Source organism: Crocodylus siamensis, chromosome 4 (genome assembly GCF_052110815.1).
Source record: "Crocodylus siamensis isolate JL-2025a chromosome 4, ASM5211081v1, whole genome shotgun sequence".
Lineage (NCBI taxonomy): Eukaryota > Metazoa > Chordata > Crocodylia > Crocodylidae > Crocodylus > Crocodylus siamensis.
In genome coordinates this window covers 149,143,603-149,168,354 of record NC_143398.1, presented here as the reverse complement: position 1 = coordinate 149,168,354, position 24,752 = coordinate 149,143,603, and positions in this window count along the sequence as shown.

Below are 24,752 nucleotides of genomic sequence, written 5' to 3'. Positions count from 1 at the left end.
ACTCTGATGGCATATGGAGCCTGCCTCTTACTTTTCTATTGTGACCGTTGGTATGCAGTGCTAGCTGCAGCCATGTCCAATTGTTCAGGATCTGGGGCGGCAGGTAGCTCTACCCCTGGTTCAGCTCACATAAGAGCAGCCAGAGGTTCCCTTTACAATGCAAAAACCTTGCAGACTACTAAAAAACTATTTACAAAATTTAATCATATACAGGAGGTAATTGCTACATGTCATAGTTTCATAGATAGTAGGGGTGGAAGGGACCTGAGCAGATCATTGAGTCCGACCCCCTGCCATGGCAGGAAAGAGCACTGGGGTGAAATGACTCCAGCAAGGTGTTCATCTAGCCTTGTCATAAAGGCCCCCAGGGTAGGAGCCAGCACCACTGCACGTGGAAGTTGGTTCCAGATCCTAGCCACCCTGACAGTGAAGTAGCGCCTCTTGATGTCTAGTGTGAATCCACCCTCTGCCAGCTTGTGACTGTTATTTCTAGTCACTCCTGTTGGTGCTTGGGGGAACAGGGACTCCCCCAATGCCTGATAGTCCCCCCTGACTAGTTTGTAACAGGCCACTAGATCCCCCCTCAGCCTTCTCTTGTGGAAGCTGAACAGGTTCAGATCCCATAGCCTCTCCTTGTAGGGCCTGCCCTGCTGCCCTCTGATCACGCGAGTGGCCTTTCTCTGAACCGTCCCCGTGTTGTCCACATCTCTCCTGAAGTACGGCACCCAGAACTGGAAGCAATACTCCAGCTGTGGCCTGACCAGTGCCACAGAGGGGGAGGATCACCTCCTTGGACCTGCTTGAGATGCATCTGAGGATGCATGACAAGGTGCAGTTGGCCTTCCTGACTGCATCCCCACACTGCCGGCCCATATTCATCTTGGCATCAGTGATATGAGATCCTTTTTTGCCTCTGCACTGATGAGAAGGGAGTGCCCCAGCCTGTAGGTATGCTGCTGGTTCTTCCTCCCCAGGTGCATCACCTTGCAGTGTTGAATCCCATCCTATTCTCATCTGCCCACCCTTGTAACTTGTCTAGGTCTGATTGTAACCTATTCCTCCCTTCTGGTGTGCCCATATCTTAGTGTCATCAGCAAAATTTGAACAGGGTGCTTTTTACCTCCTCATCGAAGTCACTGATGAAGATTTTCATAGATTTCATAGACATCAGGGCTGGAAGGGACCTCGGGAGATCAGAGTCCAGCCCCCTGCCCAAAGGGTAGGAAGTCAGCTGGGGTCATAGGATCCCAGCAAGATAAGCATCCAATTTACTCTTGAAGGTGTTCAATGTAGGTGCTTGAACCACCTCCGCTGGCAGACTGTTCCAGACCTTGGGGGCTCGGACAGTAAAGAAGTTCTTCCTTATGTCCAGCCTGAAATGGTCTTGCAGGAGTTTCTGACCGTTCGACCTCGTCATCTCTTGGGACGCTCTGGTGAACAAACATTCCCCCAGATCCTGGTGGTCACCCCTGATAAACTTAGGGGTGATCTGATGGCCACTTATGATCCTACGCTTTTCTAGGCTAAGGAGTCCCATGTCTCTCAGGCTATCATCATAAGATCTGTTGTCCTGACCTCTGATCATGCACATGGCTCTCCTCTGGACTCTCTCAAGCTTCTCCACATCCTTTTTGAGTTGTGGAGCCCAAAACTGGATGCAGTGCTCCAGCTGTACTCAGCCTTAGTGAAGCCACAAGGGGAGAATGATGTCCCGGGATTTGCTCGAGAAGCATCTATGGATGCAAGCCAGCATTTTGGTTGCTTTACTAGCCGCAGGATCGCACTGCAGGCTCATGTTCATCTTGTGGTCAATGATGACCCCCAAGTCTCTTTCTTCTGTAGTGCTATCTAACGTAGCACTGCCGAGCCTATAAGGATGCTGCAGGTTTTTCCTCCCAAGGTGGAGAACCTTGCATTTTTCGGTGTTAAACACCATCAGGTTCTCATCTGCCCATTTGATGAGCTTGTCCAGGTCAGCCTGGATCACCCGCCTATCTTCTGGCGTGGATGCTTTGCCCCAAAGTTTGGTGTCATTGGCAAACTTGGCCAGTCCACTCCTGACTCCAATGTCCACATCATTAATGAAGATGTTGAACAGGATGGATCCAAGGACAGAGCCTTGAGGGACCCCACTGGTCACAGGGCACCACAATGAGTGACTGCCATCAATTACAACCCTCTGGGTCCAACCACGGAGCCAATTTCCCAGCCAGCGGATCGTGGTGGAGCCAAGGCCACAACTGGGCAGTTTGGCCAAGAGGTGATCATGGGATACCAGATCAAAAGCTTTTTTGAAGTCAAGATATATGACATCAATCTCTTCTCCCTTGTCCAGGTGATAGGGCACCTGGTCAGAGAAGGAAATGAGATTGGTCAAACAAGACCTACCTGCAACAAACCCATGCTGGCTATCCCTTAGGATGTTAGCCTGGGCCAGTCCCTCAAGGATGGCCTCTTTAATAAACTTTTCTACGATCTTCCCCAGGATAGAAGTCAGGCTAATGGGCCTGTAGTTAGCCGGATCCACTCTCCTCCCTTTCTTGAAGATCAGCACCACATTGGCCTTCTTCCAGTCTTCGGGCACTATACCAGAGCGCCAGCAGTTCCCAAAGATCCGTGCCAGGGGCTGGGCTATGATGCTCACCAGCTCCTCGAGTACCCTGGGGTGCAGATTGTCAGGTCCAGCTGACTTGAAGGTATCCAGCTTCTCAAGATGTTCCTTCACGAAGTCAGCATTTATGGAGGGTAGGGGATCCACATCACCTGGATCTCCCTGTCCCATAGCAGGCATGGGCATCCCATGGGACTGATGAAAGACTGATGCAAGAGTACCTATTTAATAGGTTGGCTTTTTCCTGGGCATCAGTTGCCCCATCTGGTTTAGCAGCGGTCCAATGCTACCCTTGCTTTTCCTCCAGCTCCCCGCATATCTGAAAAAGGACTTTTTGTTGTCCTTGATGCTTGAAGCTAGTTGGAGTTCAGTTGCAGCCTTGGCTTTCCTGGTTTGCTCCCTGCAGGACCAGACCAGTGCAGAATAATCCTCCTTGGAGGTGAATCCCATCCTCCATCCTACCTTTCCTTTTTAGCCGTAGGCGGTCTGCTAGGTCCCTAGAGAGCCAGGAGGACTGCTGTGCCTTCTTGCTGCCTTTCCTCCATGTTGGAATAGATTTAGCTTGTGCATTGAGGATTGCTTCCTTGAGAAGTGACCACTCTTCTTGAACGCCCATCTCCTTGGGGTCATGGTCCCCAAGGGCCTGACTGACAAGCCTCGAGCTTGTCAAAGTCAGCTTTTCTGAAGTCAAGGACTTCTGTGTTGCTGACTGACTTGCCAGCTTTATGGCAGATGGTGAAGGTGATCAGCTTGTGGTCGCTGTCACCCAGCTTCCCATCGATCACTAGGTCGCCGATTAGGTCGTCCCCTGTAGCCAGTACCAGGTCGAGCAGCGCTTTGCCTCTCGTTGGCCCATAGACTTCGAGTCAGGTAGAGGTCATCCACACACGAGAGAAAGCTTTGCGACCGCTCGGATTTAGCTGAGTGATCTTCCCAGGAGATGTCCAGGTAATTGAAGTCACCCATGACAACCAAGGTCCTGGAGCAAGCGGCCTCAGTCAGTTCCCGGGCGAACTCCTGGTCAAGCTTGGGACTTTGAGTGGGAGGTCTGTAGTAGACTCCCACCGTTGTGTCCCCGGTGCCGTATTCTCCATGAATTTTTACCCAGAGAGTCTCTAGCTGTCCATGCCTGTCACCAATATCAGCTTGCAGGGACATGTAGCTTTCCTTCACATAGAGAGTTACACCCCCTCCCCTTTTGTCAACACGATCCCTCCTGTACAGGGTATAGCCCTCTATACCCGTGGTCCAGTCATGGGTGGAGTCCCACCAGGTCTCCGTTATCCGAATGACATCATAATTGTTTGCACTGAGCAGGAGGATGAGCTCCTCCTGCTTGTTGCCCAGGCTCCTGGCATTAGTGTACAGGCAGGCAAGTGTCCCCTTGGGGGCTCTTGCCTTGCCCACAGATTGTGCCAGGGCTGGGCTCCCTTAAGTACCTTGGTCTGCTGGCTTTGCAAGGGTTGCTCAGGTGGCCAGCAGTGACAGTAGTCCCCCCATCCCCCAGCGGGCTTAGTTTAAAGCCCAGTGGAGCAGGTCAGCCAGCCTGGCTGAGAAGAGCCTCCTCCCCAGGGGGAAGAGGTGGAGGCCATCTCTTCCCAGCAGCTCGCTGCCTCTCTCACCAAAGAGCAGGCTGTGGTCATGGAAGCCAAAGCCTTCCTGATGACACCAGCTCCGCAGTCTTTGGTTCACTACGTGGATCCTCCTCTCCCTCCTCAGCCCATAGCCCGAGACTGGGAGGATCGATGAAAACACCACCTGAGCTCCCAGACCCCTGAGCCCCTCTCCCAAATCCCTGTAGCGCCTCATGACCTGGCTGTGGGTGCTCTGAGCCATGGCATTGGTGCCCACGTGAATAAGGAGCATGGGATAGTGGTCTGTGGGCCGGAAGAGCTCTGGGATCCTCTCCGCAATGTCTCGGATGCGGGCCCCCGGGAAGCAGCAGACTTCCCGGGCTAAGGGGTCGGGGCAGCAGATTGCCCCCTCAGGATGGAGTCTCCCACAACAAACACCTTTCGTTTTGTCTTGGGGAAAGCAGGGGCAGTAGCTGTGGTTGAGCCTGGGTTGCCTGCAGGAGCTGGCAACTGAGCAGTTGAACTGAGATGTTGAACAGTGTGGGCCCACTGTCCACCTCTCTCCAGGTCGAAATAACCCATCCACAACCACTCTCTGGGTGCAGCTGTCCAGCCAGTTAGCAACCCATTTGACTGTGTAGGTGTTGACACCACAGTCCCCTAGTTGTTCTCATTTAAAAGAGGTGAGAGACAGTTCAGGAAGACTATGTCCACTGCTACCCCTGCATCCAAGGATTTGGTGACCTGGTCGTAGAAGGCCACCGGGTTGGTCTGACAGGATCTGCCTCTAATGAACCTGTGTTGGTTGCCCCTAAGCATAATCTCCCCTGCTGGCCCCTTGTGGACATGTGCCAGGATAATTCTCTCAAAAAGCTTACCCAGGATCGAATAAAACTAACTGGCCTATAGTTTCCCAGGTTCTCCTTCCTCCCCATTTTGAAGATGGGAACCACATTGGCCCTCTTCCAGTCCTTTGGCACCACACCAGAGCACCATGAGTGCTTGTAAAGCCATGCCAGGTGTCCTGCAATGACCTCAGCTAATTCCCTCAGTACTCTGGGGTGGAGATCATCTGGACCAGCTGATTTAAATACATCTAGTCCCTCCAGAAGTTCCCGAAATAGTTTCTCACTGACCCTTGGCCTAGGTGCGCCTCCCCTCGGGCCTGAGGGGGGTGATCCAGTCCCTGCTCAGGAAAATGGAGGCAAAGTAGTCATTAAGTAGGATAGCTTTGTCATCTGGTGTGACAACCAGATTTTCTAGCATGTCTTGCAGGAGCCCCACGTTACCCAGTACCTTCTTTTTGCCCCCTATGTATTTAAAAAAAGGGATTTCTTGTTCTCCTTGATCCGGGAAGCTAGTCCCAGTTCCAGTTCTGCCTTGGCCTTCCCGACAGCCCCCCTGCATCCCCGAGCAACCGCAGTATAATCCCCCCTGGTGATGGCCCCTTCCTTCCATTGGGTGTGCGCCTCCCTTTTAGCTGGGAGACATTCTCGGATGCTTTTGGTGAGCCATGGGGGCTTTTGCACCCTCCTCCTCCCTTTGATCTGTGTTGGGATTACCTCCTTTTGAGCTTGGAGGATCATCTCCTTAAGGAGCGACCACTCTTCTTGGACACCTGGCTCCCCTCCCCTCTGGGACCTCAGTGTGTCCCCAACTAGTCTCCTTAGCTCGCTGAAGTCCACACTCCTGAAATCAAGGGTTGCTGCCTTGCTGCAGGCCTTTGCCACCTTGCGTTAGATGATGAATTCCAGCAGGCGATGACTGCTGTCACCCAGGTGGTCGAGGACCTGCAACCCCCTCACCAGGTCATTGTCCGTGGCTAGCACCAGGTCCAACAAGGTGTCTCCCCTGGTGAGGCTTTGCACATCCTTGGTTAGATGGAGGTCCTGCATATTGGCTAGGAACATATGTGAGCAGTCAGACCTGGCTGACTGCTCTACCCAGCAGATGTCTGGAAAGTTCAGGTCACCCGTGATGACCACATCTTTTGACTCAACTACTTCCATGAGCTGATTTAAGAATTCCCAGTCTAGCTCTTCCCCCTGGTTGGGTGGTCTGTAGTGGACCCCCACCGTTAAGTCTCCTTCCCCTCAACTGCTTTGTATTCTAACGCAGGGCACTTCAGTGTGCCCCTCCTCTGACCCCGTGATACTTGATGAGGCTGTGTATTCCTCCTTAATGTAGATTGCCACATCCCCTCCCTCCCCTCCCTGTCCTGTCCCTCCTGTACAGCCCTTGATATTCACCGCCAAGTTGTGCATTGGGTCTCAACATGTTTCTTTGAGCCCCACTATGTCTGGGCTGGTGTCAGCTAGCAGGAGGATAAGTTCCTCCTGCTTGTTTCCCATACTACGAGCATTTGTGTAGAGGCATTTGAGGCCTCCTGAGGATGTGTACACTGGCCCCCCTAATCTCAGTACTACCCAGGCTCCTGTTGCTTACCTGGGGTATATGTTCTGTTCATCGGTTTAGGCTGGGCTGTACTAGTGGGCACTGCTTGGTTTAGTAGTCCAAGGCTTCCTCCACCCTTGTCTTCCCCTTCCTCTGATAAGGCTAGTTTAAAGCCCACCAGAGGAGAACATGTTCATGTCAATGAACATTAAATAACATCAAAATTTTGGAACTCTCTATTTACAATACACAAGTTGAGTCTATACAAGAATAATAGTTGATAACTATTTACACCAAAAGGATGATCAAATCAATGAATACATAGCTAATAAATTAGGCACATGTCAGATGCTTATTATATTAAATCCCTAATTAATTATTCACAAGAAATAGCCAATCACCCCAGCATATGCCCAACAAATGGGGGGAGGGGCAGTCCCTCACTCCTCACATGCTCGCAGGCTTCAGCTGCTCTGGGATATGCATGCAGGCCCAGGTGTCTCACAGTCTGCAGAAACTGTTTCCACTCCAACTCCTGCAAAACACACATTTTCCTCCATGCACCTGTGTGCTCTTCTCTGCCTGGGCATGGTCTCTCTTAAGCCTGCAGAGCTATTTACACAGCTAAGCACGCAGAGAGAGAGCAAACTGCAGCAGCAGACCAGGCAGTACCTCTGGGCTTACTTTCCCTTAAGGCACCCAGGCACACTGAGGCTTCCCCTCAGATGGTGCCACCCCAGGTTCAGCCCACACTGGCATGCTGGGACCTTTCCCTAGCTGGTGTCTATTTCCACCAAGCTGCCCAGTCCTGCCATAGTCTTTTCCCCCAGACACTCATACAGGGGGTTTAATCACACTCTTACTGACCCTCAAGTCTCCAAGCCCAGCTGGGAATCACCTTCCTGTTCTGTAAGGGCTTCCCAGGGCTGTGTCCCCACCCTAAGGAATTTGTTCAGCTCTCTCACGATCTTCAGTTGCACGTCCTAAGGGTCTGATCTCTCCTACTTGACCCTTCAGGCACTCCACTGGCCTCTAGCCTGCCTATGAAAGGTCCAGCAGGCAACTGCAGGGTGGGACCATGCTGCAGGCTCTTCCCATCCCTTTTCACGCAGTGCATCTCTCTCTCCACCCTGGGGATGGGGAGACATTCCTGTTTTAAGGGGAGCTGCCCAGCCACTCCCTAGGCTGAAATTTTCCTGGGCTCACTAGCTGCTTTTTGAATCTTGCATCCCTTGCTGGGGATAACATTGAACTATCAGTATGGTGTCCCTGTTAGGACAGTCTCCCTCACGTGTTAAGGCACAGCCCAAGGTAGGACACTCAGAAGGTAAATACCCTTTAAAACTGCCTGTTAGAAAAGCTTTTATACAGTGTTTCTGGCAGGTATTGCATAGCATGTGATGCATTACACTGTTGCCTAGCTTCTCTGAACCAGTTAATCTCTAAGGAGCCACTCTGCCCTACTTTCTTCCATTTTGCAAAGGAAAATGCTTATTTTATTAAATAAAATATTTCTGGGGAACATCTTGATTTTGTTAATATTTTCATGGAAAATTATACATTTTTAGTGTCTATATATTATATGTTGTGTATCCTTGGGTCTCTACTGTATTTTAACAGCAACTTCTGTTCTTGAAGTGGCAAGACATGGACAGTGTTTTTGTCCCTTGGCTTGACCTCTGGCAAATTAGGACTTTTTTTTGTTTGTTTGTTTTTATATATTTGGGCTGCGTGCCTGGTAGTTGTTTGAAAGGGGTTGCAAAGTTTTTAACAATAAGTTAAACAGACACTTATCTAGGATGGTTTTAGAGCCGATATTGTTTTGAGCGGGGCGGGGGGGGTTGCACAAGTTTACCTTCTGAGGTCCCATCCAGCCTTACTTTTCTATGTTTCTATAACTATAAACAAAAAAATCAAAATCATATAAAGTTGAAGCTATTTTGGGAATATTTCATTTTAATGAAAAAAAAAATTACAGGGTTTTTATTTCTTTCCAATTTGAGTTGAAATCAAGTTACAGAATCTTTACATTTCTCACAGGATAGAAATCCCAAATTTTAACCTATTCTTCTATGAGCCAGATAGTTTCAAGTGAATCTGAAACCACAAACATAATTATACATCCAGCTGCTGAGTTGTGAGACTCAGGAAACTGGTTACTTGATAGCAATGCTACAAATGTTTCTGGTTATGCTCCTGTAGAACAAAATTTTGGCAGCACCCCACTGAATTTCAGTAGCATGGGTAAGGCTGATAATTATCCATTTGCATTATAAAAGACTGCTTCTTGGAGCAGCTAAACCTGGAACCTACAAGAGGAAAGACCATTCTTGACCTAGTCCTAAGTAGTCCACAGGATCTTGTGCAAAGTATAAGTGTTATTGAGTTGCTCAGCAATAGTGATGACCACAGTGCAATTGGGTTTAACATCAGTGTAGAAGGAGAGACAAGGAAATCCTCTACAGTACCCTTTAACCTTAAGAAGAGTGACTAGATGAAAATGAGGAAGGTTAAAAGGGGCCCCAAAATAGTGAGGCCCTTTCAGGCAGCATGTGAACTACATAACACCACCATATTGGAAGCACAAAACAAATGCCTACTGCTACCGGGGGGGGGGTGGGGGAATTAAATGGAAAGCACATAAAAAAGAAAGCCAGCATGGTTTAATGGTAGAGTTGCAGAGGCAATAAGCAGGAAAAAAAAAAGGGCTTCTTTCAAGAAGTGGAAGTCAAATAAAAAAAGAGCATAAACACTCACAAGGCAAATGTAAAATTGAAATAAGACCAACTAAGAGAGAATTTGTGTCTGTAGCATATTTTGCCTTAAAAGGTAACAATAAAAAATTTCCTTTAGTACATTAGACACTGAAAGATTGCCATGGAGTCAGGCCTGTGGATGTTTAGAGTGAAAAAGGGGCACTAAAGGATGACAAGGTCATTCCCAAGAAACTAAAAGCATTTTTTGCACCTGTGTTCACTGTGGAAAGTGTTAGGGAAACTCCATCACCAGATCCACTCCTTTCTAGGGTAAAGTCTGTGGAGCTGACCAAAATTGAGGGTTCAGTAAGTGAAATTGTAGAAAAAAAGTTAATAAACTAAAACAGTAGCAAATCACTAGGACCTGATGGCATTTACCCTAGGGTCCTGAAGAAGCTCAGATCAGAAATCATTGAAATCCTAAAATGTATTATGCCACAGAACTGGAGGGTTGCCAACATGATGCCCATATTTTACAAAGGCTCTAGAGGGGACACAGGGCCAGTGAGCCTAGTGTCTATTCCTGAAAGACTGGCAGCGGCAACAACAAACTGTTCAGTACATGGATGCACATGGCTTTGCTGGGGAGTAGTCAACATGGCTTTGTCAGAGGGAAACAATGCCCCACCAACCTACTATGGTTCTTTGAGGGTGCCTATAAGCAGGTGTACCAGGTGATCCAGTTGACATAGTATATTTGGACATCCAAAAAGCCCTCGACAAGGACCCCATCAGAGGCTCTTAACTAAGTTAGGTAGTCATGGAATTACAGACAATGTCCACTTGTGGATTAGACATTGGCTCAAAGATAAAAGCAAAGCAAGTACAAATAGTCAGTTTTCAGGATGAAAAGAAGCAAAACAGTAGAGCCTGAGGGCTCTTTGTTGGGACCTGTGCTATTTAACACATTCATAAAGGATCTGAAAGAGGGGGTGAGTAGCAGGGTGGCCAATTTTGCCAATGACAAAAATTATTCAAAGTGGTAAAGACCAAGGCAGGTTATGAGGTACTGCAGAAGGATATGGTATGACTGAGCAAATGGGCACCTAGATGGCAGGTAAAATTCATTGTAGATAAGTGTAATGTTCCTGAGTAAAAACAACCCAAATTATACCTACATTTTGATGGGTTCTACGGGCATTTTTAGACATGCTCTTGGGTGGAAGGGGTGGTATAATTGGAGCTGCTGTAATTAAAGCACCCATAGCATCACCTCACACTTCAAAATGGAGGCAGGGACACTAACTAAATCTTGTTCAATGAGCATTAGTTAAAGTGCCCTGCCACCATTTTAAAATCACAGAGACAGTGAATACTGGAATAGTGGAGGCTGTTGGAGCATGCTAATTAGCAAGCTCAATTACCAGACTTGATTCATAAATGATTAATCCAGTCTGCTCCAATGCATGCTAATTAGCACATGTTGGAGCAGACATCCAGCATGTGTATAGGTGCCCTGCATTAGCTGTTACCACACAGAAAAGAGATCTGGGAGTCATTGTGAACAAGACATTAAAAACCATCAGCTCAGCACTCAGCAGGCATCAAAAAGGCAAACAAAAACATTAGCGGTTAAGAAGGGATTTAAACAAAGTGAAAAGTATAATATACCCCTTAATAAATACATGTTGTGTCCCCACCTTGAATGGGGGTGGGAGGGAATAAGGGGGACAGGACCCTGGTCATACCCTGTTCACTCTCCCTTTCAGCATTTTATGGTCCGAGTCAGTAAATATTAGTTCTTAAAAAATTTTCTTATGTTCTTGTATACATCCCCCAGAGGATGGACAACTTAGTGTGGGTAAATTTTGACTTTATTAGAATGTCAATGGGAGCATCTATATGGGATGCTATAGTGACATAACTCATCGCATGAACCTTGACACCACTGCTACTGCGCAGTAGGGCCAGAAATGACCCCCATGGCACAAGACTGTGCAGTATCAGCGCTTACTGCACAGTAACAACTGCACAGTTGGGCACACACATAGATGTGCCCAGAATGTTTAAAGAAGAAAAGCAAGCAGCAAAGCTGGAATCCAAAAGGCAAAGCATATGTGCTCAAACAGAACATGATCAACTGCAGTTGGGGACAGTGGGGGGAGGTTTTATGTTGCACTTTGCAGTGTCACTTTTTGCGAGTGACTTAATGCATTCAGCATCTGAAGATTTTTCTCATGCCACAGCATGGTTTTCAAGGTCATCTATTGTGTATGGCTCCTGCCTCCACAGAGCAAGGTAGATGATAATGCAAAATGACAGGAGTGTCTTATAGCCCACAGCATTGTCATCTCTAAGCAGTCTGGCTTGTTGACCATCTGACTTCTTCAGCAGACTCCTAGCTGTCACTCTCTACTGGGATTAAAAGAGAGGGCTCTGATGAACTCATTGCAACTAGAACAAATAATCTGCAACAGATCATAAAGGGCCTGGTAGAGTGATATTTACATCTGAAAATCCTGGCACAGGCATGCATGGCAATGGGTATCACCTAGGGTGCCAAAGAGTTGCTGATCCCCAGAGTCAGGAGAGAAGTGACTCACTCCAAGCAGTGGATGATGGAAAAGGTGATGCTGCCTGGACGTTCCCTGCTGGAGAAAGATGCTAGGGTGACTAAAACCCCATGCTTATGTAGTATTATCAGTAGCAGAAGCTTAGGGAAGAGAGCTCTCAGCCTTAAAGCTGAGATTTCTAAAATGGGGATCAAATGAATACTCTTGTTTTTCATAGATTTCATAGACATTGGGGCTGGAAGGGACCTCAGAAGATCATCAAGTCCAGCCCCCTGTTTGAGGGGCAGGAAGTCAGCTGGGGTCATGGGATCCCAGCAAGATAAGCATCCAAATTTCTCATTAAGGTGTTCAACGTGGTGCTTGAACCACCTCCGATGGCAGGCTGTTCCAGACCTTGGGGGCTCGGACAGTAAAGAAATTCTTCCTTATGTCCAGCCTGAAACAGTCTTGCAGTAGTCTATGACCATTCAACCTCGTCATCCCTTGGGGCGCTCTGGTGAACAAACATTCCCCCAGATATTGGTGGTCAACCCTGATAAACGTATAGGTGGCCATCAGATTGTCCCTGAGCCTGCGCTTTTCCAGGCTAAAAAGCCCCATAGCTCTCAGGCTGTAGTTGTAAGGTCTGTTTTCCTGACCTCTGATCATGTGCGTGGCTCTCCTCTGGACTCTCTCAAGCTTCTCCACATCCTTTTTGAATTGTGGAGCCCAAAACTGGACACAGTACTCCAGTTGCGGCCTCAGCAAGGCCTAGTACAATGGGAGAATTATATCCTGGGATTTGCTTCAGAAACATCTATGGATGCAAGCCAGCATTTTGGTTCCTTTACTAGCTGCAGCACCACACTGAAGACTCATGTTCATCTTGTAGTCAATCATGATCCTGAAGTCTCTTTCTTCCATAGTGCTAGCCAGCGTAGCACTGCCAAGCCTATAAGGATGCTGCAGGTTTTTCTTCCCAAGGTAGAGAATCTTGCATTTTTCAGTGTTAAACACCATCAGGTTCTCATCCATGCATTTCCTGAGTCTGTCAAGGTCAGCCTGGAATACCCTCCTGTCCTCAGGTGTGGACTTTACCCCAGAGTTTGGTATTGTTAGTGAACTTGGCCAGTCCATTTCTGACTCCAGTGTCCACATCATTAATGAAGATGTTGAACAATTTTGGTCCAAGGACAGAGCCTTGGGGAACCCCACTGGTCACAGGGCACCATGACAATTGACTTCTGCCCACCACCACCCCTGGGTCCGACCACAGAGCCAATTCCCCAGTCAGCAGATTGTGGTGGACCCAAGGCTGCAGTTGGCCATTTTTGCCAAGAGGTGATCATGGGATATCAAATCAAAGGCTTTTTTGAAGTCAAGATATATGACATGAATCTCCTGTCCCTTGTCCAGGTGATTGGTCACCTGGTCATAAAAGGAAATAAGATTGGTCAAGCAAGACCTACCCACAACAAACCCGTGCTGGCTATCCCTCAGGATGTTGCTGTCAGCCAGTCTGTTAAGAATGATGTTTGGGAAGTTGACAAAGTATGCCCGCTAGAACCAAAGAGCATCTTTACACATGCTCTGGGGCTGGAGTGGGAGGCACTTTAATTAGAGTGGCTCTGAGGGCCACTCTAGTTAATGTGCTTCCAGCATCTAATGTATTGAGCGTCCCTATGCAAGTGTTGGCCCATTGGGAAGAGGGGTAGAAGTGTGTAGAGGGCTACAAGCCTGTTCCCTCTCTGAGAAAGGGCCTGATGAGTCATTCCCCAACCCTGACGTACAGAAAGTAGCTGAGGGGTATAGAAAAATATAATGTTAATATTAAATAATAATCTTCCCATTTCAGTGCCTGGACCAGTGCTGAAGGGAGTATATCTGAGTATGCATGGGTAGCAAAAGATGTTTGTGTCTGCAATTTCTGAACTCTGTTCTTGGATTCCTAAAATTAAAGGTACTATTTAATCACTTAATATGAATTCTTGTCTGACACAGACTAAATGATGGCACCAAGTTAATCCTATATTTGGCCCAAAAACATGCTTAAAGCACAGCTTCATAATGTCTTCGATGCGCTAGTTGTTATGTAAGAAGTTAATAGAAGGAACATTTCAAAACCCCATACTTTTAGTTTACTTGCTCCGAGTATATTTACTGCATGCCAATCATAACTGATTATATTAAACAGATTTATAACACTATACATCCAGTGTGCCAGTTTATGATGTTTAAACAAATGAGAGTTGCATTTATATTTGTCTTTACACACAATCTCGTTTCATTTAACTGAGCTGTTTTCAGACATTTCTCCAGGGTGGGAGGGAAGCAGTAGAATGCACTTTTTTTTTTTTTTCCTCCTCTCTCTCCAGATGAGGGGATATGAATAGCCTAATAAAGGAAGCATCAGAGTCGCCATCTCCTGAAGGCCTCAGATTAAGACTGGATGGCTTGCTGGAAGATCTATCTTAATTAAAGATAAGAGTTCCTCCTATACAGAAAGCAGTAACTTAAGTTCTCTGACCTATTTAAGAGGTGTGCCTAAGCAATTTCATGACTCCTAGATCTGCAGCACCAACTGAAGCCACAAGGCAGTAGCATAACCAAGGTGGGAGTGCCCAAGGCACCAGATCTGGACACTGATATGGAGGAGGAAGAGTAGGGTTCCAAAAAATAGGAGCTGCTACTGCTGCTCTCCTCCAACTATCGCACTGCCACCAGCAGCCTAGCTGTGGCTGCTGTCTTGTGTGCTGCTGCTGCTCCTGCTGCCCTGGTTGCAGAACTGCCCAAAATATGCCTCTATCACAAGAACTCATCATCTTTTAATATCTAGCCTCAATACAGTACATGCTTTCCATTTTCATGACAAAGGAATGAATTAAACCCATATTTATGAAGGTTTACTCCTATGTCTTATGCATAAGGCAAATTATTTGCTTGGTACAGGCAGTCCTCAACTTAAGACGTTTTGAATTACAATGAATGGCACTTACAGCATTTATAAATTGACACCCTGTTTCAACTTTCTGATGTCAGTTTTAACTTTATGACACTTGATCTGATGCCATGCCAAGCCACACCAGTGAACAAGTTCTCTGCATTGCCCATCGCCCTGGACGACATCTGTCCAAACTTCCTTGGACACTTTAAGAAAGCAGACAAAACTCCAGAAAATCCTGCAACCAAGACTCCTGAGAAGGCTCCATCCAAGAACCCTTCAAAAAGTCCAGCAAAGTCACCTCAGAGAAGACCTTCCAAATCAATATAATTGCTATTTACAATATCAGTACATTAATATAGCTATTACGGTCACAAACTCCTGCAAGACCATTTCAGGCTGGACATAAGGAAGAATTTCTTTACTGTCCGAGCCCCCAAGGTCTGGGGCAGTCTGCCAGCGGAAGTGGTTCAAGCACCTACATTGAACACCTTCAAGAGCAAATTGGATGCTTATCTTGCTGGGATCCTATGACCCCAGCTGACTTCCTGCCCTTTGGGCAGGGGGCTGGACTCGATCTCCCGAGGTCCCTTCCAGCCCTAATGTCTATGAAATCTATGAAATTACTCATCTATACTTGATTGACTACAAATTCTGGGTTATTTTTGGTGAAAATAGCGTCTCCCCCATTTATAACATTGTTCCTATGGGAAAATCAGTTCCAAGTTACAACGTTTTGACTTATGACACAATTGGTTCCTGAAAACCATGTCTTAAGTCCAAGGACTGCCTGTACTCTGAACCCTGAATAAGTCCTTGTCATATGATTTTTTTTCACTTTCATACTGCTAATCATTTCCTGAGTCCAAAACTGCATGAAACCAAATACAGTGTTTTGGTAAGTCCAAATCAAAGTGGGAAGGGAGGTCAGGTCAGGATATCATTGGGAAGGGGACAGAATTTTTGTAAGTGGAAATACTTCAAAAGTCATGGGTATCCTGTTGTACTAAGAATCAGGTCTCCTTTCTTCACGCAACTTAAAATTTGAGGGGAAATATCATAACTTAGGGTGACTGTTCAGACCTTGGATGGGGATCTTAGGGGCTTACCCAACACTTAGGTTAAATCCAGAGTTTTGAACCAAGAGGAAAATATCATGCACTAAAAAAAAAAAATTGCAAACTCTTATACAGCAACTGAATTTCTTCCTCTCCTTCACTCCAATAGTAGAAGCTGGAAATGTCAGGTTTAACTGCAGAGGAGAGATCAAACTTCCTGGGTGTAACAATTCCCCTGCATATCTAATGGATTCATCTGCACTGGCTTTTGGAATAATATGACCAATGTCAGTTGTTAAGATCTCTTTTGATGCATACTTGCCATACTTAAGAGCTGAGATGCAACTTTTTAATTAGCATTTGAGATCCTCAGATGAAGTGGTCTATAGAAATCCAAAGGATGTACTGAATATACTAGTAACTAAGAAGATGCAAACAGCATATTAACAGCTGGAAGACATTTAAAAGGGGCAATATTGAATTCATTTTTACTTAAACAGATGGTTTGATTTTCATAAAAATAAACCCCAAAATGTCCCCAAAATCTTATGGCACAAGCCATAAAATGCTCTTTTCATAACGGGTCTTGTAACATGCTGTTGATCAAAGCATAATTACTAGGAAAAAAAAGTCATAATTGTTTTAAAAATATCAAAAAATAGACTTTCAAAATATGTTAACCTTCCTTTGCAGTGGGGGTGAGCCAAAGGAAAAAAGAGAAAAGGAACTTTGAGATAGTTGCTTTCCCTCTCATCCTGAAATAACATAGGGAATGAAAAATGACTCGTCTAGTTTCCCCATCACAAATTTGGAGAAATGAAAACGGTAAAGAAATACATTACATCAGGGGCGGCTGGAAGGCCACTTTGGGAGTGAGGGAGTTTTGGTAAGCTACTGTTGGGCGGGGGGAGGGTGATCTAGCCCGCAACAGCTCACCAAAACTCCTTCAGTGGCTCTCCAGCCCAAAAAATTGCCCACCCCTGATCTAAGGGGAGATAGAATAAATATTAAGAGAACTTAATCTTTGTTTCCCCTTTGTTGCTGCACCCCCGCCCCTGCCCTGGCTCCCCAGCACATGGCTGGGCTTGTGCTACACTATGTTCCTGCATGTCAGTTCAGGCCACATTGGTGCAGGTGGCATGGCTGCTGTCCAATCTGTCCATGTACTGGGGACTCGAGGTTGGGCAGGAGCCATGCCAACGGCACGCACATAGCACAGCCTGAAGTGATGTGGGAAAGGCAGCATGGCATCATGTTAGTGGTGCCCACACCCCAACCAGGCCCCAGCCTGGCAGAGCCCAGATAATCCATGTGTCACAGAGTGGGTGCAGGGGCAGCTGTGATCCCGCTAGCGCCCCCTGTTGTATCAACTTAGGTGATCCAGCACCCTCTTATCCTCGCCCGCCACATCTTTGATGGCAATTGGTTTAATTAGGGAGGCTGCCTTTATCTCCTAGTACATGGTGTAAGTTGAACTACCATTGCTCTGTATGGGGTGCCTCGGTGCACCCCAACCTTAAGGGCTAATGCATGCCTCCAAACCTCCCCTTTAGCACACCACAAGCCGCACAGCTGTACTGGACGTTCTCATGCCCTTACACTTTAGTGCCTTACCTGGCACCCCCAAACTGGTTTCACCACCAGCACCCTGTCTGGGGCCTATGCCGCACCTCCCACACCCGTTGCCCACTCTGGGGCCTTACACCCTACTCGGGCTTTACTCCCAGTACTGCCCCGCTGGGCTGGGGTCAGGATACCCCACTAGCTCTGGGGCTCTTCACTGCCCCCTTTAGCTCCGGGGCTGGGCCAACACACCCCCAACTAAAGCTGAGCCCTCTCTGGCACCAAATTGCCACGCCCTCCCAGGGCACACTCTAAAATACAGCACCCTTTGCACCACTGGGAACCCCCAGATTATTGGGGAGCTCCTGTGAGGCCTCCTCGCACCCCTACAGCCTCACCCAGTCCTCCGGTTTTAAACAGTAACCGGACCCAAAGCCAAACAGCTGTAACAAACACAATAAGCTTCCAGGCTTGTAACTCAACTCAACAAACTATATGCCAGCCAGCTATAACCCATCATAAGCCCCCAAGCTTATAATACCAACTCCACTTTATGCTGGCTCTCTCTCCTACCTCTATCAGGGTTCTCATTACCCCTGCATCACTGCAGCCAGTCAGAGTGGTCCAACTGCAACTGCAACTGCAACTGCAACCATCAACCCATGCTGCTGCTGCTGCTGCTGCTGCTCTTAGCCAGCTGACCAACATTAGTTGCCCTGGCAACCCTCACCTGAGCTGCCCTGGTGATTGGCAGCTCTCTTTATTACTATTGCTAGTACCCTAGTGCTCTGCTACACCATGGCTCCTGGCCCTCTTCCCTACCAGCACCGAGAACCTTATCTGAGCTTCAACTTGCCAGGGTCTGGGCTGTCTGGTCTGTGACCAGCCTCTGGATCAGAGTGGCACACAAACAACCTCTGTGGGCAGAAGTCTGTCAAGTAGCTCAGTGTCCCCTGCCTTGGATTGCAAACTGGGGTTTACAGGGTAGGACAGGGTGGGCTGGCTGGGGAGGGGATGAGCTACTGCAGCTGGCTGGAAAGGGAAAGGGAGAATGGTGAGAAGTACCAAAAACCAGGGCAGCCTCTACTGGTTGGACCACAGAAGATAACAGCCTGCTGCTTCCATATGCTACTCTTTTAGCTTAAATGGTAATGGTCTAAGTGCTGACGATTATATTAAGTTTTGATTGTATCTTCATCCATTCACCAAGAAGGGTTATTTAATACTCCATGGGCAAATTTGATTCTGGTTTTTCTCAAATTAAGAGTTAGGAAAATTTTTTTACTCAGACTTTGTAACTGACACAAAGCTCAGACTGGGAGATGCTCAGATTTTGTAACTTCATCTTTCATTTAATGTAGGCTAATGTATGTATTCCTAAGCATACAGTGAGTGTGATGTATTTACCTAGATAATTGTTAGACATCTTTAAGCTTCTTCAGATTATGTTTTCTGTAGAGATGGATGGATGCTTTTGTTTTCAGTTTAGATTTGTAAATATATATATAGAATTCACCATGCTTTCACAGACACTACTTTTCTTCCTTCTTGCCAGTGGCTTTGATTAATCTAAAATAAAATAAAAGAGGCTACAAGTACAGCCTTATCTATGGGGAAGAAGAGGCAAAGCAATTTTATTTTTCTCTTGATGGTGTCCCTTTTAAAAACATAAGTCTCCTGTAGTTATTGAAAGGGATTAAGAAAAAAAATTCTATTTGTCTGCAAATATTAATCACAAAGAAAAGAGAATGGTTCCTTCCAAGGACTCCTTTCCTAGAAGCTCTGCCGAGCTCCTCTTGCTGAGTGATTTGTGTGTGTCTATGAACATGATCTGGTGCTTTTAACGACAGGAAAATGAGACAGTCCTGAGGTCATGATTTTTTCATGGAACTTTCAGCCAAATAAACTTTAAAGGCCCCTTTAGCTAAGTTTCTCATTGCTAAGAAAGCCACAGCACAGAAGAGAAGATTTTTGCTGTTAACAAAATATCTTCAAGATATTTCCAGGAACTGTTTGATCTTTATCCACAGTTGTTTGCTCGAAGTGAAGGCAGAGAGAATGGGAGGAGAGGGTATGCTGAGATGTGGCAATGTCCAATTCACATGTATAAAAGCAAATATACAGAAGTGTGTGAAGATCATTGTGTCTCTAATCCAAAGCCCACCCTGCTGCCTTTATGATCAGCAGCATAACATTTATTTTCCTGGTGAATCATCACAAATAAGGCCAAACAGTCTGCATGAATAGTCTTCACAAATAGGGGCCGTTATCAGATGATGCGTGCTGTTGGTAAAAAAAAATAGGGAAGGAAACAAATCGTTTAGAACATGTTGGGGATTACTTAGAGAAGCTAGATGTTTTCAGGTTATCAGGGCTAAATGGGATGTACCTTAGGTACTGAAGGAATTGGCTAAGGTAATTTCAGAACTACTCACTACCTACTTTGCAAACTCGTGGATGATGTGTGAGTTCTTGGATGACAGGAAGAGGGAAAATACAGTGCCTATATTTAAGAAAGGGAAGGAAGATCTGGTGAATTACAGACCAGTCAGCCTGACCTTGATATCTGGAAAAATCATACAGCAGGTCCTCAAGGAATCTATTGTGAAGCATACAGAAAAGAGCAATGTGATCAGGAAGAATCAGTATGGATTCACCAAGAGAAAATCATGGCTTACCAAGCTGATTTCTGTTTATGATAAGGAGACAGGCTCTGTTGACAGGGGAGTGGAATGTGATATATCTTGACTTTAACAAGGGTTTTGATGCTGTCTCCCCCACCATTCTCATTAACAAGCTAAGTAAAGGCAGACTTCGCTGAAGTATTGTAATGTGGATACACAACTGGTTGGATCATATGTTCAACAAGTAATCATTAATCGTTCAGCATCTAGTTTGGAGGAGACATCAAGTGGAGCTCCCAGGGGTCTGTCCTGGGTCTGGTACAGTTCAATATCTTTATTAATGATTTGAATGATGGGATTGCATGTGCACTTAGCAAACTGGCAGATGACACCAAGTTTAGTGAAGTGGAAGGCAGGCCAAGAATCAAGAATGACCTGGATAGACTGGAAAAATGGTCTGCAATCATTTGGATGAGATTCAGTGAGGAAGAGTCAAAAGTTCTGTACCTAGGATGGTATAATTTCACACCCAAATACAGACTGGGGAATAAATGGCTAGACTGCAGTACAGGCAGTCCTCAGACTTACAACACAATCGGTTCCTGAAAACCTTGTCTTAAGTTGAAACGTTGTAACTTAGAACCAATTCTCCCATAGGAACAATGTTATAAATGAGGGACTGGTTCTTTTACCACACTCCACACAGCTGCCTCCAGCTGGTAAGTCTGTTGGGGGGTGGGGGGAGGAGGCAGATCAATGCCCCTGCAGTGAGAAAGGGATTGGGGCTGGGGCAAGGGCTGCCCAGCTGGGGTGGGGACGGGGTGGGCGGCTTCTACCACTGCAGGCCACTGGTCTGGGAGCTGCTTGTCTGGTAGCTTGTCCAGCAGCTCTTGTTGCTGCTTCCACTGCAGGTCCAGGAGGGCAAGGTGGGCAACAGGCCTGAGGCTGTACTGGGCTGTGCTCCAGGTGGGCAATGGAAGGCACTAGGAGTAGAGGCTATGCCCTCCCACTGCTTGCCCAGCCAGGGTAGAGCAGAGCCACTGCCTTCCCTACAGACAAGTGATGCACAGTGGTCAGAGCCACCCCAGCTTCTCCAGTCCTCTTGGATGAGCTGTGGCTTCACCCCGCCTTGTCCCAGCTGGGTGAGTGGCAGCAGTGGCAGGGCATGGGAAGAAGTGTGCCCCTGGATCAGGTCAGGGCAGGTGGCAGAGTGAGGGCTATGGGGAGAGGCCTGCAGCCACCCTAAAATTTCCCATAGTCCCCACTGCCTGCCTGGACCACAGCCTGGTGCAGCCCTGGCCCCACTCTCCTCACACAGATCCAGGGGCATATGCCCCCCCCCCCAAGGCCCTGCTGCTGTTTACCCAGCCAGGGTGGGGTGGAGCCAGGAGGCATGAGGAGGCCAGGCTGGCTCTGGCCACTGTGCACCACTTTTCTGGAGGCAGAGCAGCAGCTCTGGTGTACCCCACCTGGGTGACCAGCAGGAAGGCATAGTCCCTGCTCCCAGTGCCTTCCACCATTGACCTGGCGTGCAGCCCAGTGAAGCCCTGGCCCTGCCTGCCCCATGCAGATTCAGGGGCACATTCCCCCCATGCCTTCCTGGACTGGCAGCTCACAATGGCAGGAGCCCCAGGCCACACTGCCCACTGGGCAGCCCTTGTCCCAGCCCCAGTCCGAATCCCTCCCTTGCTACAGGGGCATTGATCTGCCCCCCCATGATCCATCACAACAGACTTACCAGCTGGAGGCAGCATCATAAAGTTGAAACTGTGCCAGAGCCTCGAAACAGTGATGTAATTTACAAAGGTCATAAGTGCCATTTATCGTAACTCGGACGGTTGTAAGTTGAGGAGTGCCTGTACTTCAAAGAAGGACCTAGGGGTTGTAGTGGACCATAAGTGGAATATGAACCAACATTGTGTGCTTGTTGCAAAAAAGGTAACAGTATACTAAGTTGAATCAACAGGGCTGTCACTTGCAAATCAAGGCAAGTGATTCTTCTTCTCTGTTCAATACTGGTGAGGCCATCTTCTACTGCCTGGAAGCTACTCAGAAATGAGAGTCATGAGGACCTGATAATTGCCCAAAAAAGGCACAACAAAAGATAGTGGCCAGAGTCCTTAGAGAATAAAAGAACCTCTGCATGCAGAAATATGATCATTGTGATTAGAGCTAAATTTTATTTCCAGGCTCTCACTGAAGATCTTTTCCATTAAGAATATTTACTGAAATGTAATGCTTTCTGCAAGGAAAAGTAACATCAACTGGCTCTTTGCTTTCAGAAAAGTAACTGAAGCCAAATCTGAAAAAAAGTAATTTGCTGTAGGTAGCTGGCAGTGGGAGGGTTTTTTGACCAGGCTTTTGAAAGTGTTATTTACTGAGATTGTGGATCTCCTTCTCCAAAGACTTCTTTATATGGAAGGAAAAAGAAGAGGAGGTGATCGTGGGTAGGTGGGTGGAAGTGTTTGCGTGTCTAAACTTATGTCTTTATATTCCTAAATATATTGCTCATTTTAGTCTCTGGCTTTGCTTCCCTCCTGAGCCACTACACCCAGGCAGAATGATGACTGCATATGATAATCTAGATGCCATTGGTCAGGGGTGATGAGGAGGGGGTGCACGTGGGTGCACATTCACCTCTGAGTGTGGCACTGAAATCCCTGCAAAAAGGTACTGCCGACACTGTTGGCAGTGCCAGCAGGCAGTTGCCACTTGCTACCCCACCACTGCCACTGCTGGCAGCATCTACGAGTGGTCCATGATCGCCGCTGGCTGCCACTGCTCTCAGCGCCTGTGGGTGGTCATCGACCCCTGATCAGTGCTCACCACTCCCCCCCCCCCCCCCAACAGTGCTGGCAGTGTCTGCAGGAGCTCCCCTACTTACTGCTGCCATACTCACGCTGCTCCCACCACTGCCACCACACTCCTGCAGCCACTGGGGGCATGCACCGTTCATGCCGGTGGTACAACAGCTATGAGGAGATGATCCACTTATGTAAACTCTTTCAAGAAAGATGCTAATCACGTATACAAGATATCAGTGGAAACTCATGCAATCTCATGGCAACACAGCACTGGTTCTAGAGCACTTACATGTGACCCATCCTTTGTTATAGTTGCAGCACCTAACAACCTGGAGGTAGGACTCCCTGCAAGATGGGGGCTTCTCAGTTAGAGTTAGAGATGCATAGTTAGGATTTAGGTGATCTAGAGATGCATAGTTAGGATCTCTGCACCTTCCATGCAAATGGTCTGGGAGAAGATATCTTTGGAAACAAAGAGGAGGGGGTTTGGAAATGCTAATAATGGATCCTGGGTTTCAAGAGAAAGCTATAGTATTTGCCATACATAGAATCTGTATTGAACTGTTTTCCTAAATGAGGCTGTGAGGAGATTAACATACTACACTGGCTGGTGAATTGGCCCCACTGGCTTAGAGAAGAAACCTTCAGGAGAGGTCAGCATAAACTTAAGGAATCACATAATGAACCCATGTGAGAATGATGTGTATACTTCCATAAAAGTGCCATATCAGCTCTGAAGAGATTAACAAGAGGCCTACATCACAAAATACAAGTGATGGCTCTTCTGAGACTGCTCTATTCTGTATATATAGGTTAGTAATCAGATACAATTCCAGCAGTTGGTATTCAAATCTCAGATGTGCTTCAGCTCGTATTAACAGTGAGGTTCTAGTAATAGCATAACCAGGAGTGGATAAGCAGAGCACAATCACTGGGTACTGATTTAGAGGGGGTGCAAGAATGGCAGCCACTACCACTGTCTCAATCACCTCTGCTGCCCAGGATGCAAAGATTGCTTGTTACTCCTCTGGGTTAGAGCTGACTAAAGGAAATTCTGATTTGCTGAATTGCACAGTTCATCAGTTGTTTTTTTCTTGCTTCCTTTTTTCTCTCATGGCCTAGTGACTGGATCTTATGCATGTTTACACATGCATTAGATCTGGAAGCAGTTTACTTGTGAGTACACTACTCGTGAATAAATGCTTCTGGACAGGTATCTACACATGCAGGGAAGTGGGAGCAGATTTGCCGCTGATGGTAACAAACAGCTTCTGCTTACTGGGGCCCCGGAATGAGCCCCTGCCACCCCCGGGGGGCTCTCTAGGTTCCCCCTGGGTGCTAGGTAAGCTGCTGGCAGGTAGCACTGGGCCAGGAGACATCTGTCTTCTAGTCAGGGCTGGGTCATTGCTCCCTGCCCCTGAGGGGCTGGCTACTGCTGGGGTGAGGATGATGTCCCCCAGTCCTATAGCAGGGAGCTCCTGACCCTGGCTCCCCAGTCAGGGTAAGGGACTTGGAAAGAGCTGCAGGGGAGGGGCACGTCCCATTCCCCAGTTCCAGTCTGCCAGTGAGCCAGCTAGCAGTGAGCTGGGATTCCCTCCCTGCTGTTAGGCTCGCTGCTAGCTGCCCCACTGGTGGATCAGGGCAGGGGGCTGGGACCTGCCCCATCCCTGCAGCTCTTTCCAAGCCCCATGCCTCAATCCCCTGATTGGGGCGTTGGGCTGCTCCTGACCAGGACAGGTCCTGGCCTGACCTGTTTCTGACCAGGACAGTTCCCAGTCCCCGCTCTACAGTTGTGGAGCAGGGGCTGGACAGCCTGTACCCTGATCAGCTTCCTGATCATGGAGCTGGTTGGGGAACAGGATCCCCAGTCCAGACAGCAGGGAGCTCCCAGTGCTGGCTCTGCTGGCTGGCTGACTGGGAGCAGATTCATTCCTG